The sequence below is a fragment of the Pundamilia nyererei genome, unplaced genomic scaffold, assembly GCF_000239375.1.
Source record: "Pundamilia nyererei isolate P.nyererei 1_Seehausen unplaced genomic scaffold, PunNye1.0 scaffold00150, whole genome shotgun sequence".
NCBI classification, from domain to species: domain Eukaryota; kingdom Metazoa; phylum Chordata; class Actinopteri; order Cichliformes; family Cichlidae; genus Pundamilia; species Pundamilia nyererei.
In genome coordinates, this window is record NW_005187551.1 from 856,801 (window position 1) to 873,022 (window position 16,222).

General features: G+C 41.3%; 1 protein-coding gene across 7 annotated transcripts in view; it reads left to right on the forward strand.

Annotated features, from left to right (window-relative positions):
• The first annotated feature begins 6,196 nt into the window (after positions 1–6,196).
• Positions 6,197–16,222, forward strand: part of ntng1a (netrin g1a) — a 117,464-nt gene continuing 107,438 nt past the window's right edge. For 4 of the 7 annotated variants that reach the window (XM_005744886.2, XM_005744887.2, XM_005744888.2 and 1 more), the window contains exon 1: positions 8,114–8,922. The gene's annotated coding sequence lies outside the window, so the exon portion shown is untranslated. Of the gene's footprint in view, positions 6,407–6,488; positions 6,518–8,112; positions 8,923–16,222 lie in introns of those variants that run through there. The other 3 variants (XM_013913785.1, XM_013913786.1, XM_005744885.2) reach the window with 3 other exon arrangements.

Here is a 16,222-nt window from a genome sequence, read left to right on the forward strand (position 1 = left end):
AGACTCATTGTTCACTGGAGGCCTGGCGAGTGAGACGGAGACAGGACAGAGTGGGACTTGCTGAACTGGAATCACAACATGAAGCCATCTTTAGATTTAATTTTATCTAACTATAAATGTGATGTTATTAGCGTATAGCATTATATTACTGTGTATTCAAAATTATTTGTGTTGAAATGAAAATGTTTACTTTTGTAGCAAAATCATCAGTACTACTAAAATGCAGGATACAGTTATTCACTGTAAAGATGAGCAAATGAAAATGCAGGAATCTAGTGCAGATTTATTTCTTGTAATAATAAAATTTCACAGTATAAAAATTCTGTCTTTATTTTAATCTAAAAGACTTAAACCATGTTGAATCACTGTGCAGAGTTCAAACAGTGAGGTCATAATATTGAAATGTACTGCTTTAAACAAAATGTCCCAACACAAAACTGTAAGAACGCTCACAGCCTTTTACATATGGATTCAAAAAAGACCAGAAATATATTTTATTAACTCACTGGCTCTATTAGAAGCCAAATTTAATAGTTTGGCACACAGATTAGAAATTTTGGGATTTTCTCCCAACACTGCAATTGGATTGGCTCGAGCCTCTTTAAGTTGGACAGAAAACATCTGTGATCAACAACAATTTATCACGGCTAATCTTTCTGTATGATTCAAGCAAGATATCCTCATTCTTGTTTTGTAGCTTTTCCAAAGCTGATTTGGCCGGCCTCTATGCCCCAGGTCGTGTTCTAACACCCAGTCTGAGCTTTTTGGCATTCTCCAGCAGCTTCAGTTCCTTCTTTCCTCTGTTGCCAAAACTCTCCCAGTTCATGCCAAAGAGCTGTCCTGTGTCGTGCTATGATGCCGCCGACACTGAAACTTGCAAGTCTATTTTTGATTTCATCTCTCCATAAAATTAGATGAAAATTGTGTTTCCTCTATCTGCCTTTTAACAAACTCTCACTGTTGTCAGCAAATGGTCCTTTATTGAATCTTTCCTGACTGTGTCTACAGTTTGCAGAGAAACCCTCAATGTATTAATGTCAAAGCCAACTGTGTTCCTACAGACAATGAATATACAGTTTTCAAATGTCTATAGTTTGGGGGTGGGGGTAGAAAGAGATGGGGAAAGGACGTACAATTAGACTTATACTCTGTAATTAGTGCAACAAATGTATGATATTAGTTAAAAACATATATAGTGCATCATCAAAAAGGGAATTCTGGAAATATTTGATGATTTAAACACCTTCAAACTAGTAATACTTTTTAATAGACTCCAGTAGCCACTACCGTTGAGGACATGTCATGAATTAATTCATGATGCAGAGCACTCATCCAGTATACCATCTTGTATAAGTGGAACTATTATGCCTTTCTACTGTCTAACAGTGCCAAAATCTCAGGCTTCAGACTGCTTTAAAAATTCAAGTTCCAAAGTTGTTGTTTTTTTCTATCTTTGCCTCTTTCTGATGTCATACAGAGAGGATATCCTTTACGATGGTCCTCAGGTACAGAGTTGTGGTTGCGAGCTCAGCAGGCCCTCGGACCAGCTGTTTGTGAGGGGCAGCCAATTGCACAAAAATGGACCTATTTGGAGCTGTAACCTTAAAGGGAGAGGCAATAAACTGAGGTTTCACTAAGGTCCAACACATGATGCATTATTACATTTTTGAACAGTGAATCATGCAAAACTACCCTGCTAGATTGTAAGTTTAAAATATATAGAGGTAGAAGAGAGCATAGTAGGCTATATATATATATATATATATGAACCCATTATATATAAGGGGTTTTCATGTTACATGTTATTATGGTGATATGGTGGCTTTGTCCTTGAGTTGTCAGCCTGTAGAAAGAACACAGTGTACAGTTCCTCACATCTGAGCCACTCAGCTCAGTTTACAATGCTCTCATTACCCTGAAAATTAATATATTTTGTTTGACATCTGTATTAACAGCAATCCAGCTGAAGAAAGAAACCTAACCTAACCGTACAGAATAACTTTGATAAAAAAAGGCTTTTCACCAGAACCCGCAATGGAAATCTGTAAAACCAGTTCACACTTTGTAAAATACTATTCGAAATGTGATGGATCTTAAGCTAGGCAATAGCTCACCTCCATATTCAACATTTCACTGCGACTCTGAGAGATCAACAAGTATGAATTATGCATTTTGAAACTTAAATAGAAAAATGTAAATCTGCGTAAAGTAATCTGGTTTTATTCGAGATAATTGTCAGTGTTGGAAGAAAGTAATTTTTCCCTGTTGATGTTTTTAATGATCAGATTAACATGCATATCAAAACACTCTTTATAGTTCAGCGTGGATCCTACATTTAATCCTATAAAAAGTGGAAAATCACTGACTGTGTATTTCAGAGCTGGATTCTGGTGGCACACGATATCTTATTGTAGCTGCTCATTCATCCTGATATGCTAATGACACCGTGAATAAGCCAATGGGATTCAATTCCCACAGTCGGTTACTGTAACCAATATTTCTGTCAGCATATCCTGTGAGGACAAATTGGGAGCATGGTATTGACAAAAGCTAATTTGGTTCAAGAGCCCTCAGAGTGGTGGACTTCATTTCTCTGGGGCCCAGCAGGCCAGACCATTTGTCATCATTATCATTAGCAACAGGAACTGACCCATGTGCCTACTGCTAAACCCCAAAATAACTGTACTGTTCCACGTCCACATATTTTTTTTCCTCAACAGTAATAAAACCGTAGACTTATTTAAATGAGAAACAGTATTTATTCTGCCCCTGAGCTGCAAATCTCAGCAGAGAAAGCGACTGCCTATCAGAAAAGCATCCAGCTGTAGGCACTGAGGCATGACTTCATGGACGGACACACACCGCACAACAAGGACAGATCTGGATGGCGCCTGTTAAGAAAGTAAATCCCAAATCACTCGCAGGGGCACGTAAATCTGAACGGGATGGCCCTGATTCACAATCAGCCCGAGGCAGGCGGCTCTTTGCCTGTGAGCAAAGTACAAATCCACCAAACTGTGTGGCCACATCCTCCTTCCCCTCTTGTTCCCCACTAATCCGTTTTCAATCATGCACTTTTTGGATTATGCTTTTCTGTAATTCTTCTCAGGTATTGTTTTATAACTTAATATGATATTTCAATTTGGGTGAGTTGGGTTATGGGTTTAGGACACCGTGCAGGATTGGATAAGCAGCAGAGGTCTGCAGGCAGCAGATTGGAGCGGAGGGTTAGTGCCCGACTGAAAGGAGCACGATAAACGTTTGACACAAAGTCCGAATGGAGCAGGTGCATAATAGTGGTGAGGCTGACCTGATTCAGTCTTTTCCAAACGCATCCCACCCGGTGACGTGAGCCCTGTGTTGGTCCCGACACTTACTCACTGTCTCACCTCCAAAGAGACACATAGATGCTTTACATAGCAAGCTATGACTCTCTGTCATCACTAAAAGGTGATTAAAACTTGAATAATAGTGATTAAAATGAGATTCCCTAAATTTCCTTCCTCAACTTTTTGAATGTTTTATAACCAAACAATATGAACTCACCCAGTCTCCACACAACTCTGAAGGAATGTGGAGATTTGTGATATTTAAAGCAATGCAACAGTGTTGTGTTGAGTTAAACATTAATCAGCTTTGGTACTTTACCCACTGCCGTTATTGCATTTAAAAACATTGTAGCGCCTCATGTATTTGTCAGTGGCACAATCTACGACAGCGCTTTCAGTGTCTGTAAGTATGAATTGCAGAAAACTGTGTAAGATGTTTTCATTCTTGTTCATGTTCAGAATACTTCTGCCACTATCTTTCTGACACGATCTGACTGGTTTGTGTCATTTTGAGGATTTTGTATTCTAAATTAATTTTTAGTCTTGTTTTTATTAGTTGCAGTTTTATGTGTCTGCTCTGTCTCGTCTGTTAGCGTTGTTCCACTGTCTCTGTCATATGTAGTGCAAGTCTTTTTGCTTCTGTGTTAACCATTTGCATTTGGTTTGTTTCCTGTTTTACTTTGAAGGTGTGATTTCTTTCACATCTTGTGTTAGTTTTACTTGCTGCTGTGTGATTATCCTGATTGTTTTCACCTGTGTGTAATTTCATTGCACCTGTGTCTCATTCCCCCCTCTTTTGTGCTCCCAGCCTGCCCAGTGTGTTTAAATAGTCCCTTCTTCCTCTTTGTCCTTGTCAGACTGTTTGTCAGCTGCGTTGTTATGTTTCTGTTTGGCCTCCCTGTGCATGCCCTCTGTGATCTCCTTGTGCTTCTGGGTTACTGATTATTTAACCCTTTGGTTTACTTTCTGCCCTAGCATGCCCTCTCTTTAACTTTAACTATTACTTGCACTATTCCTGTATTAATAACCTGCCTTCCTCTCCTCCTTCCACCCCATTGACTAACGGACAGACTCTTCTGGATACCGGCAACATTACCGTCCATTCAACAGGTGCAAAAAATTCAATACATCCGTCCCTGGCATCCGCCAGACAGGGATGTGCAAAAACAGCGTAACTCATCAATTTACTAATAACCATCATGAAGAAGAAGAAGAGGAAAAGGAAAACAAAACTTAACAGCACATAAGTGAAGTGGTGAGATACTGGAAGAGTGGGCCTCGTGATTATTGGTCTCTTAAGTAAAGAGCCATCTATTGAACCCACTGATGGATTTGATGGCACATGGTCATTTTGTCCTTGAATAATAATACTCCTCCACATTCAAACACATCCTCCTTTCATTTCCCTTGCTGACCTTTAGTGCGTCTTGTTCGGCACAGCCTTACCTTAACATGTTAACATACACGGGGTTATCTCTTAGTATTCAGGTACTTTAGCCTTTTATTGGCGAATGGCTTCATTTACAGAATCCCTGTTCAAACCCAGTCTGCGTGAGCTTAGTGTTTTTAGGCCTTGAATAAAAGACAGAATAGGGCTTAACAGTCTGTAGATGAGCTTCAGAAATGTATTGTGAGTCCACATTTTATATGGTGTCTTTGTATTGAGTCAATAAGTGGGAATTTAATGTGCTCTTTGGTAGCTTTCCTCTGCGCTCTCCTCTTTCTTGTCGCTGAGTGAATTAGAAAAAGAGGTTCATGTCAGGCAAGTTGCCCTTGGGCTCACAGAAGAGAGGGAAAAAGAGAGAGGCAGCTGCATGAAGAGCTGTCTTCTCAGCTCAGATGGTCAACGCTGTATCCTTAACCTTTCCACAGTGACACGAGTAAAGTGAGAGATGAATTAATTGACACTGGAACGGTCCCATGAAACAAAATGTTTTGTGGGCCATGTAAGAGTACTGGATTTGATAGGGTTTATTGATTAGTGACTCAACTGGCTTATTGTTGAGATTTCTAGCCTTGAAAACTCTGTTTCTGACTCATATGCTGCCTTGGAAGCCCACTCCCTCAGCTGTAACTGCTAAAGATGCAAGACAAGTGAGCAAATAATGCAATATTCTCCAATTTGAAAAGCAAAAAAAAAAAATCAGGCAAGAGTTGCTTCACGGCATGCTTCTGTTTGATTTATCAGTTGATTGACTTGCTTAACCCCTCTAGTGTTGCAATATGTTGTCATTCACAGCTTATATAATCCATTGTTCCAGCTCTTTGCATAGCAGTATAAGTTTTACATGTTTGTCTACTCAGACGGTTCACCTTTGACTTTTAACAACGTGACTTTAAGCAAACAAAACACCTCTCTGGAAGCAGCTGCTCGAAATGAAGACTAACAGAATTACTGCCAGCCGTTTTTCCATAGAGCTTTTTTCTTTCTGCCACAAACAGGGTTTTCCCACTCAGTAGCGATGCTCCTGTTTCCAAAGTTTTAATGCTGTCACATATTTAGACAGTGCATTTCCTACTTAAAGCCATATAATTGTAAAAAAAAAATGTAAAAAGAAAATTAAAGAATATGTATATTTCTGTTCATGGTTGCACTCAGCTATTGCTCGCCACTTCGTAGAATTAAACTTCAGGTGAAAGCCAGTTGTCAAAGCCTCACCACCTCATTGTGTCTGAGAGCAGTGGGTCTGGCCACTCTGCCGTCTCCGAGGATCTTCTTTTTTTTTTCTTTCTTTTTTTAAGGGGCCACTCGAGGTATCTCTGTGTCTCTCCTTTTTTTAAATCTTTCTTTCTTTCTTTTTCTTTTTTTTAATAACCAAACGATTTAAAGATACAATTACATTCGACTTTGTGGGATTTTCTCCTGGAAAAATCTCCACCTGTGTGTCCAGGTCTAAGTGACGTTGCGTCGGTGCAGGGAGCTCCTCTCCATTCCCCGGGAGCGGCAGAGACAAGCGGGTCGCGGAGTGTGCCGTTCTCGCGCCGTGCTAAGATGTCCCGTTTTAAAGCGGATTTATTTGTCTGCAACAGGCTACATTACCGGCTGCTACCTACGGAATGAACCACCGAAGCCCAAGGTGAGAGGCTCAGGCAGCCGATTTATTTCTTTAATTGATGTCCAGCTGGATGGAGGGGCGCATAAACTTTTGAAGCTTCGCTACGACGCGCGCCAAGTGGGCAACCAAAAGGTGCGTCGTGATAAGAGAAAGTAAGGCGACTATTTTGAGATCACATGCTATTTTTTTTTTTACCTTTCAGGTTCTCTTTGCTGTGCGGAGAGATGCTCTAATAAAAAGCGGTACCTTTTCTGTGGTACATCCAGTATGAGATCAGGTGTAGCCTCAATGCCGCTGTCCTACTAAGAAAGTGCTGTTTCACACTTTCCTTGAACAGAAAGATTTATCTTAAAATCTTGCTCCAAATCACTTGTATACGTTGTTTAAATGACACGTGGATGCGCTGTAGGTGCACAGAACCAAAGCAGGAAGCATTTCCACGTCTAACTCGAAACGAATCAGCACTGCTGCGTGCCGATATTCCCACTTTAAAGTCAAACTAAAAATTACAATAAGGCTTGGCAGACACTTGTCATCAAATACATTTTTTTTCTCTCAGGCTCTTTGATCGATATTTAAAAAAAGAAGAAAAAAGCCCAACGAACGTTTTCTATGAAGTCTGTGTGTCTGTTCTTTCCTTTTAACCACATCCTTGAACATCACCAGCCTTAACACAGGTTGGTTTCGGGTAGGGGGTGACTAGGGGCCTGTCTTGGCCTTTAGAGACTAGATAGACTGTAGACACTCGTTCAACTGTAAGGCTGTCAAGCTACTGTGAGGTTAACCTGCGCGCCAAGTGTCATGACCCGACTCCTTAACATCCCGTCTTCTCTTGCTCCTTGTGTTAAGGGGTGATAATACAGAACACACTGGGCGCTAACTAAATAATAATAATTATTATAATTTTTTTTAAAAAGTAGATTATGAGATCCTTAAATTAATATAAACAACGTCGCTTCTTCACCCACAGATGTTAAACTTCGAATGTTAAACTCTGATAAACAGATTTTTGTATTATTTATATCTATGTAATCCCACGGACGTATTCACCCACAGTAACTGAGTTTTAAAATTTTAAAATAGACACTTTCAGTGGAGCCTTCGCCCTTATTTGTTCATTTCCATTTTTTTCAGTCTTGGTTATATTATGCTAATCTGTCCCAATTTACACGTATTTGGAATTAAAACAGCCCGTTTAACGAGGCGGGAACAGTGAACGTATGGTACCACTGTTTTTATTTGCGTCAGAGGGATTTTGGAGCAATTACGCACCATTTTGAATAGTTACAACACACATTAAATTCGCTTTACTAGAACTATAGCTAATAAATCTAATTATAAATAAGATCCTGGCATTTCAACACGTTCACACTTCACAATGGCTTTGCATGTGAAATCAAAAGCACAAATATTGTTTTTTTCTTCTATTTTTTTCCTCTCACATGCTCGGATGGCTGTTAAGTAGTAATCACCAAGAGTATGATCCCCCCCTCTATTTTGCCCGGATGCAATCATTCCTTTGAGACTATATTCACGCCCACATTTGTTGGATAATTTAACTCGATCAGCCGACTCGTGTGAACTCAACCAAACAAGGTTCAACTACAGACAATCCCCCTCCCTTCTGAGTTTCTAACGGGTCCCGAAAGAGGATTGTGCGTGTTGATGTCTGTGAAGAAGGGGTGTGGGTGGGGGGTGGAGGAGTATGTCGAAGTGGAGAAGGGCTGGAGGGGTGTGGAGAAAAACCATAGGTATGCGTGTGTGTGGGGGGGGAAACACGCTGAGTGTGCGTCTCATCTAATAGAGCCTCGGAGCGCATTATCTTCCCCGTCATCTCCGTCTGTGCGGTTGGTGCTGCGCCTTGCTGGGGAAACGGCCAGGAGAAGATGCGTTGATGCGAGCGGATATTCTCAGCAGCCGAGACTAATTGTCTGTGATTCATGTCCCTGTTGAGTGGCTGAAACCTATTCATAGCCAGGGAGAAGGAGAGAAAGGGGAGAGTGGGGACGGGATCCGCGCAGAGATCCGCTCTCAGCAGTCTTTGGAAATATAGGAAGCAGATCGCAGAGAGGAGGAAAGCGCGCCAGCAGGTCAAAGTTTCTTTCGCGGTACTGTGTGTGTGTGCGTTTGTGTGTATGGGATGGGGTGGGGGGTTCCCTTTTCCGTGGACATCATTGTGCTTCAGGTTTGACACCGTGATGGAATGACACCAGAAAAGAGGATGATGGACACTTTGGCACCGGAGTCTTGCTCAGAGATCCCCCGCGTTTCCAGCAGGCGCGGTGCTGACCGAGCCCTCAGGACGGTGATCAGTCATTTGTTTTGAAGTGGCAGGAAAATCCTCCTCTTGATTGAAACAAGAGCGAGAGATGGTGCGCGCAGCGATTCCTCGGAGACTGACGTGCGTACTCATCACGTTCCCGTTCAGGAGCGCGTCTTAAAGAGCTTCATTCTTCGTTCATGTTCATTCTGCTGCTCTGAACTTGTTGAGCGGCGTTAAAGAGCAGCGGGACTCCCAGAGAGGCACTCAAAGAAATGTGAGTTTTCCATTTGCTTGTGAAGTTTACTTTTTCTTTTGTGCGTTGAGGAATAATTTTTACACTCCGGTTAATAAATTCTAACATTGCTGGGAGTTGGTGAGTCTGGTTTATATGCATTTATCTCCAGCAATAAACAGCTAAGGATGGGGCAGGCAGCTGTTGGGCTTTGGTTTCTGGACAGCTTGACAAAGTTTAAAGCAAAGAAGACGTGTTAACATGTAGAAATAAGGTGCCCTTGAATTCATCCAAAAACATGACACAATTTCCTCAGGTCATTTTTTAGAGGCGCCCCCTTGTGGAACTCCTTGCTTCACTGCCATGTATAATTATATTAGTGTCACGCTGCAAGCAGTTACTCCACCTTTAATGCATCCTTGTGTTGTCTCTTGCATTTAGAAGCTTTTTTGGTATATTTGGTTTAGGTGTTGGTCACTTTTGCACATTTGGTAGCTCCTGGTGTGATTTAAAGATGCTTCCTAGCCCAATGAGTGACACCAGGTCTGTCACAAAGCAGTATGTGGCAGTACAGTTATGCTATTTTTTTAAAATAATAGTTATAATCTTCAAGACTAGAATGGCTTCACCTTGAATTAGTCTAAAAAAAACCCTTGCTGTTTTAAGCAGATGCCTTTAACCATTATCATTAAACATGAGCGCTCTTTGGTTCAGGCTCCATCCAAATTCTGACTGGAGGATCACAGTGTGCATTGGAGGGTTTCTGGATTTAGTTTACACTTCATACACAGCATCAGCTACACTTGCTTTTGGCATAAATTAGTGACTGATATCAGATTTGAAGTCACTTTGTGCTTTATGTGCTTTGTCATTTATATCTAATGCTATCAAAAACTCGTAGGTAACACTGAGCCATCATTTGTGTGCTCCAAGCGTCTGTCGCTTTAAACTGTGTGACTATTCCAACCTTTTCACAATACTGTCAGCTTGAGAGAGCTACCTGGGTGAGCACATTCTTCAGAGCTAAAGTGGACATTTTGAGCATCGAGACATGTCACTGTGGTTGCAGAATAATGTGCTAGCAGCCTTTTTAGGAAAAGTGTCTTTAATAATGCATAAGGTGTTCCTGTGTCGCAAAGAGAAGCATGCTCGGTGGCGAGGGGAAGCAGAGAAAAGGAGGAGGGAGGGAGGAGGCAAGTAGGAGTGATCTTGTCTCACTGTCTCATCGGGTGCCCCACGCGCTGCTCTATATGTGCAGCTGGAGTAACTGACGCCCGAGGGCGTTCAGCTCGACTTGGGTCAGCATCGCCACAGTCACCCTGTCAAAAGTGCTGCTCCCGCACACACAGAGCACACAAGGCAGCTTGAGCAGCTCAGAGGAAGGGGTGGGGGTGGATGGAAAGAGGGAGTGATGGAGGACGGTGGCGGATACAGCTGGTGGAGGCAAGTGAAGCACGTCTTCTTTGGCCGTCAGGGATTTGTGCGCCTTCAGAGGCCTGACCTGTCTGGCTCCAGTAGATGCTTGATTCAAAGACAGACTGCAGCCACATCCTGTTTAAGGAATGATTACCTTAGAGTTCCAGCATGGCTTTTTGATAGCCAGCACTATCCAGTTTTCACTGCCTATTATCTTGTCCATTTTTCACTTTTTTTATCCTGAGGGTGGGAAAGCTTCTTGGAGAAGAGCAACTGAAATTCTTAACGAATGAACATCAGGTTGACAGAACTCGTGGCTCTGTTCTTTTATTGCATCTGGTTCCGTCAGACATTTATCACACCAGGAGAGGAAAACAAGGGCCAGTGCAAGCCCAGTTAACAAAAACAGGCAAATTATTTGTCTAACCCCGCAGCGGAGCTTTAACTCTGAGCTCTTGTGAGTCAGCCCACTCATCTCCACCACACAGCCTCTTCATAGCTTTCAGCACTCCACCCATTTGCTACCTGTCATCATTATTAAAAGATCATAAGCCTGCCAATTGAAGGTGGCGACATTTTCAGAAGTGGAAAAAAAGTGCTAAGTGATGGACTGAGTCGCAGGCAAGCTCACTCGCATTATAGGCGTGCTCACATGAGCGCTGGTTGTCATGTTTTCAGGGCCATGCTCCACTCTCCGTATGTTTATTCATGAGGACAGCGGCCCTATTGGCAGGTTGTTAACAGGCAAGATTAGGGATTCTGAAAAAAAGCAGGCAGAGAAATCTGGTGAGCGGCGCGCAGAGAGCAGGCAGGAGGGTTTTTTCTTTCCTGAAGCCTAGCCAGCTTCTATCTTTATCTATCTTTCATCTGTTTCCGACTGTCTGCCATCCTGTCTTTCTCCCCTTCTCACTCCTGCGTTCTTGTTTCTCTTATAGTAAGGCACTGGTAGGGAATATGAAACAGGTGGAGTCAGAAAAGATGAAAGCAGGTAGCGACAGGACAGAAGCAGGGTCAGAAATTGCCCTTGAAAGTGCATAAAATGTGTGAAATTAAAAATGAAAGGCAGGAAAATAGCTCAAATATAAGCTGTAAGCTCGTAATTTTTCCACCGCACCCTGTCCTGAGTGCACCCTTTAGAGCTAAAGTGGACACTTTTTACATTTTGGGACATTATTACTCATCAAATTGCTTTATAATGTGGCAGGTGTGTAAGTACTGCCCCCTGTGGGCCACTGTAGATGGTTTGGAAGCGATTATGACCTGATAGTTCTTTTTGGTTGGGTGACAAAATGGCCTCTTTTGTTCAGAGGCGGACTAAAAAAAATAAAAGAAATGCTGTCCGAAGCAGTGGAGAATGTTGGCAGTCAATCGCAGGAGGAAATGCTGAACCCACACAAACCACTGGTCAACAGAAATGAATTTTCAATATAAACAGAAATTAGAAAGTGGAAGAATGGGGAATTAAAGTGGGACAAAAGCACTGGATTTAGATTCAGACGTACACATTTAGGGCTAGAGTGAGAAAAAAGGAAGAACTACAAACTGATAAGGAATCGTCCTTTCATTAGTTTATTTGACAATGTGCATGGTTTACAAGTTACTCCCACTAGTAGTGAAGTGCAGCTCTGGGGACATGCACGTAACTTTTTCCTTGTGATGAGGATAAACAGTCAGTGCTCGTGTGCTCCTCTGGGATGAAATGGAAGAGGACGCAGAGGGCCGTTTCTCAGCCCCAGAGAGAGGTGTTCAGTTGGGTGAAAAGGCTGCTTTTGATGGGTGGTGACCTCACCAACCGAACAACCCCATCCCAGTTCTACGGGGCCTTGTGAAAGATTCATGTGTCTAAATATAAAAGCTTGCAGGTTGCAGCACTGGCGGGTTGATGTCTACAGTCCCCTGATGTTTCAGACAGGCTGTGAGGAACTGCTCTACTGTATGTGGTTTATGACACTGCCTGAACAAGGCTCTTGAATACGTTGCTATTTTCCCCGGAGTGACTAACACTTTTTGTTTCTAAGATTTTTTTTTAATCACACTCACACTTCTGTAAAGACCTTTAATAGAAGTTAAAGCTGCTTTTTATTTCCTCTGCCCCACCTTAAAATCACTGCTTTAACGTCTTGAAGTAATTTTTCTTTACAATCCAGTAGTAAGCATCTGTTGTTCTCCAGGCTCTGTGTTCAGCCCATTCAGTTTGACATACAGTAACTGTGCATTAAAGCACCAACACCTTAAATATGTTTAATTTCATCGGGTTTGTGTCATTATGGAAACAACTGAGTGGAGACACAGCGCAGGGATTCATTTGGACAAAGCAAATCCTCACATATAACATTTTGGTGAAAACTTTTGCAGTAAATGATGGCCTGAAGTCTTTGTCTCGCAGATATCAGCAGATGCTTGATGCTCTCTCCGGGCTTCACTGTAATCTCCTTGAGCTCGTGGGTTCTGTGGGGTGTCTGCTCTCAGCCAGTGGAGGAAATACCTCGTCTTTACTCTAAAATGTTCTTTGGTAGTTTAGGAAAACAGTCTTGCTGGATGATGACAAATTTTCCAGTTAGGTTTAACCCATCAGTCGAATTTGTGCACCTCTGCATCGTGTCATGTGTGAAACAATCAGTTCCACCGGAAGCATTTTAAGACAAAATAGCTGCAACTTCCATGTTTGATGCTCTGGGTGGAGCTGCTTATTTTTTTCGTTTTCCTGTCTTTCTTCTTTCTACGTTTAGACAAAACTTGCTCCCTCATTTCATACGCTTGTGCTCCGAAACTTTCTTTTTGGATGTTTATGTGAGCTGCAGGTGGCCTTTCTGCTTTTGAGGCTTACCGTGGTTTTGCATCTTGCAGCAGGTCCTCTGAGCATCTGCAAGAAGTCTTCTCTTGATTGTTGACACTGCAACCTGTGCACACACATGCTGGAGTACCTTCTTGACTAACTGCACAGTCATAAAGGGTTTTTCTTCAGCATGCAAATTAAGGTCTGTTCAGCTCCCAGACTTGTGCTCTCCAGTCTACTGGGGTCTTTGCGTCATTCTCCCGTACAAATCTGCTTTTCAGAAAATGAAAACTTCTTTAAATCCTTATGTAAGATTTTTGAGACTTATTATTTTGCACGGTCTGCCCTAAACCCCTCATGTTCACTAAAAAGTCTACCTTCAGTCTAAATGGCAACTCCACTCCGACCCACACAGTAGGTCTTTTGCACATACAGCCATATCGAAACAACGTCCCTGCTGAAGAAACAAAGAAACAGTTATTTTAACTTAACAAAACAGAGCAGAAGCAAAATAATGTATGGCTGTATGTGTAAAAATCTTAATAATTCAATTTCTCAATCTAATGTTCATGTTTTTAAGCTTACTGCTATTCAAAACGTGCTCCATTTGTCACTGCTTTACTAGGATGTTTGGCCTTCAGTATATTTCACAGTGCGTGCGTGTGTGCGTGTGTGTGTGTGTGTGTGTGCTGTTTATATTTTTACCTTTTGAAAGTTTCTTTATGCTCATTTCAACTCGGTTTAACCCATTTATGTTGATGCTGAAATTTGATCAATTCTTTCACACTGATGAAAAGTGCGAGGCTACAGTGGCAGGGTTTCTTAACTTTAAAAAAGCAAAAGCACTCGTGGAAATATGGTTTCCTATGATTAAAGTTTTAAAAATGTATGCTCTTAATGACCAGAACGATGAAAGGACAATACATTCTAAAAAAAAGGTTTTCCAGAGCAGAAAGAAATAATGAGAGATGTAGATGGAGTTTGGGTTTGCGTAGAATTGTATTCCGATCAGCTAATAATGTGTTTAAAATGATAATGTGACACAAATCTAGACGAAAAAAAGAAATGTGCGATACAAGTATGTGCAACTACGTAACTGTCAGACTTGTCAGCCCAAATCTGTTTCTCGCCATATCGAGATTTTATTTTATTTGGATTGATTTTAGAAATTGTGGAAAAAAATAAAAAAAAATTATGAGAAATGTAAGTTTGAGTGTAATTCATGCTGCCACTTGCAGAGCGCTATAGAGAGCAACATGGAGAATAACAGATGCCAAAGCAAATTATATGCTGCTACTTTGTTAGGGAAGGCTTCTTAGAAAGCTGCGTCACAAGTGGAGCAATGCAGTTACTGACACTTGTGTTGTTACCGCAGCAGCTCATGCAGATTGGTTCTGGTACTGTCTGGATACGCAAATCTGATCCGATCACTGGCAAATACGAAAGTCAGCAGTCTGCCCTTAAGACCTGATCTGAGAAACAAATCCGATTTGCCTTCAGTCACAACAATGCCAGAGTCAAGGATCTGGAGGTAAAGCTAATTAGTGCGATTGTTTAAATGTGTAAAACTCCAAAACCAATTCACTCTGTGAATTCAGCATTGCCTCTCAAGCCTAGAAAAGAACATGATGCACATATTTGGTGTCGCACATCTACAGCGTGTGAAGGTGCTCTGTTGGTAGCTTTGTATCCCTACAGCCAGTGTGCACTGGTTTATTTTCAGTACTTGTCCAAACTTACCTGAAGTGCCTGTTATTCCATTTTTTTGGTTGTAATCTTTCCCTTTTTATCTTTTCAGTTGATTTTTTGTTTGTAAACTCCCATCGCAGATTGTGGAGATTTTTTTTATCTTATTTTGGTAAACATCAGCATTCACTTGACATTTTTGAATAGAAAATATGATATTTGTTTTTATGACACAGAATAGACATAAAATACATGTCAAAGATAATAATATAAAAATAGGCATACCCATAAATACCATAGCAACCTGAGGGGCACCCACAGACATGGAGCTGTAGTTCTTACCATTTTTCCATGAAGCTGCATTTAAAGGTTTTATAATACTCTAATAATTAGAAATATCATAATTAAATCAATAAAAAATTAAAGCAACTCTTTCTTCCCAATATGAGATCATAGGAATTTATATTTCCATGACTGTATTTTTTGTGACTGAAGATAAAAAGTAACGATTAATGACTGAAAACCTTAAAAATGATCATTGTTTCAGACATTTGTTAACAGGATAAAGATGTGAGATCCAAACTTTTATTAGTTATAGCCTCATTTATAACATATCTGTTTGTGTTTCCACGTCTAACAGAAGAAATGCTGTGGGGCTTTTCTTTATCATACTGAATATATTTTTTCATCAACTGGGACAGGTCTTGTGACGTATTTAAACGTTTTCTAATGACTTGATTGTTTTTTTTAACGTACATTACAACTTAATACATCAGTGTAATAACATTTTTAAAAAGTAGTTAAATCCCATATTTCTGAATGACTAGGCGATTGAGCAATATGCAGTTCTGTTGAAAGAGAAAAGCTATTTTTTAAAGAGTTTTAAAAGAATACTTTTTTTTTCTACAGCCGCTCCTCTCTCATATTCAGCGACCTCCCACTGTTACTTGCCGTGTGCATACGATGCAGTATATATTCCTATACGTGGAAGAATTTTCAGGCTTCCTCCGAGCGCACCTCCTCTGATGTCCTTAGACCTTGATCGATGGTTGGAGGAAGCAGCCTGCCCTAAAATAAACCATTTTCTCACTTAAGATGCACATCCACACTGCTTCCATCTGCTCTCCTTTTCTCGCTCTCACCTCGTCTGCTTGGAGCGACAGAGGGTTATAAGCAGGGAGTAATGAGAGGAAGGGGCTGCTGTGTCCAGGCTAGTGGAGTAATAATGACCCAGCTTTTGTGATCTCTATTGCTTGTTATCGAAGCCCTCGCCCGTGCTTGTTGTCTCATTACCCATGACTCGAACCACTTTTTATCCAGAGGTTGCACGTGAGGCGTGCGCACACGCTATTACACACACGCTATTACACACACGCTATTACACACACGGACACTTTCCAGCCATCTCTTTAGTCTCCTTCTTAACACGGTAATATTATGTCTCTTAATGGGAACAGGGAGCTC